Source organism: Galeopterus variegatus, unplaced genomic scaffold (assembly GCF_000696425.1).
Source record: "Galeopterus variegatus unplaced genomic scaffold, G_variegatus-3.0.2 Scaffold3428, whole genome shotgun sequence".
Lineage (NCBI taxonomy): Eukaryota > Metazoa > Chordata > Mammalia > Dermoptera > Cynocephalidae > Galeopterus > Galeopterus variegatus.
Window position 1 is genome coordinate 66,811 of NW_007729539.1, and position 1,478 is coordinate 68,288.

Here is a 1,478-nt window from a genome sequence, read left to right on the forward strand (position 1 = left end):
CACAAAGAATAAGGAAGTTTGAAAACCACTACCCTAAAAGAATGGGCAGCAACTGACCAGATTGAAATGTCACACACAGAAAGGTAAAAACACAAGGAAGTAAGTAGTTCAAAATAATGCAGTCCATATGCTGTGTGCACCAGACTGGAGTTTAAGATACAGAAAAGCAGTTTCTTCAAATTATAGACTAAATTGACAGCACGATTACATCAAACAAGGTACACACTCAGAATTTATGGAGCAAATCAGAATAGCTTTATACCATAGACATTTCATAGTATAAAGCAAATTCCAGAGTTTATTTCACTTGAGAGAGAGATACCTAGGTAAAGACTGTGCTTTCTAATTTAGCCCTAATTAAAACAAGTTTTATTGATTTCAATCCATAATTTTAATGTTCTTTTTGAAATCTCCATTTTAATGCATTATTGATATTTTCTAGAATTTTTATGGTTAAGTGTTAACATAAAGTATTTAAAATTATAAACCTTAAATAAATACATTATTTTCTTATTTATACTAGTAGTAACTACTTACTTCACTGAATATTTTCCATTTATCCTTTGAACCAAATTTTCATGCTTTTTCCTCTCTTCACCTTGCTCTGTCAAAGTTGACGTGTATAGACTATATCATCAAGGGCTATTCTACCCTCTAGCTTATAATTGGTCATGGCCAGTGGGAATCCTCCACAGGAGATCAGAAAGGGAGAAGAGAATGCCAAGATATTGTTTACTGCCAACATATTGTGTGGCCACCTAGGCCTGATTGTTTCCCTAAACCAAAGGTTACAACTTTTTCACTGTGATCCTCTCCACGTGACTCATTTCTCCAAGGGTCCAGTAATTCATTCCCTTCCCTTACTCCTTTAGGCCTAGGTGTGTTAACAGTGCTACTTGCCCCAGAGTATTGCACTGTACCTTATGTTTTCTCTAAATCCTACCTATGCTTTTGTAATGCTCTTTTTAAATCTCTGTAGAGATATGGAGGTAAACACAGAGACCTAGCCCAGTAGTCAGAAACTTAAGAAAAATTCCAGGGATGTCAGAGCAACCGTTGGCCCAGCTGCTGTCTGTCCAGACTCCCTTTTGTACCCTCTCTAACTGGACGCACCAGGAAGGGAATTCTGGGAAATGGAGTTCAGTGTAGCAAGCTGACCAATGACAAAGCCATCCCATGATCCCACAGCTATGGGAAGAGTGTCATGTATTTACTTCCAAAAGTTTTAAAGTTTTTGTTTTCACCTGAAGTTGATTAGTGTGTACATACATGTTATGAGATAGAAATCCTATATTTCCCCCCGTGTGAATAACTACTTCATCCAGCTTTATTAATTAGGGATTTTTTTTGGATGTCATTGTTGTTCTAATTGGCTACAATTGCTTTCATATATCAAGTTAAGAATATTGGTATATATATATATATACACCAGGATACATCAAAAAGTTCATGAAAATATAGAATTAAAAGTTAATACT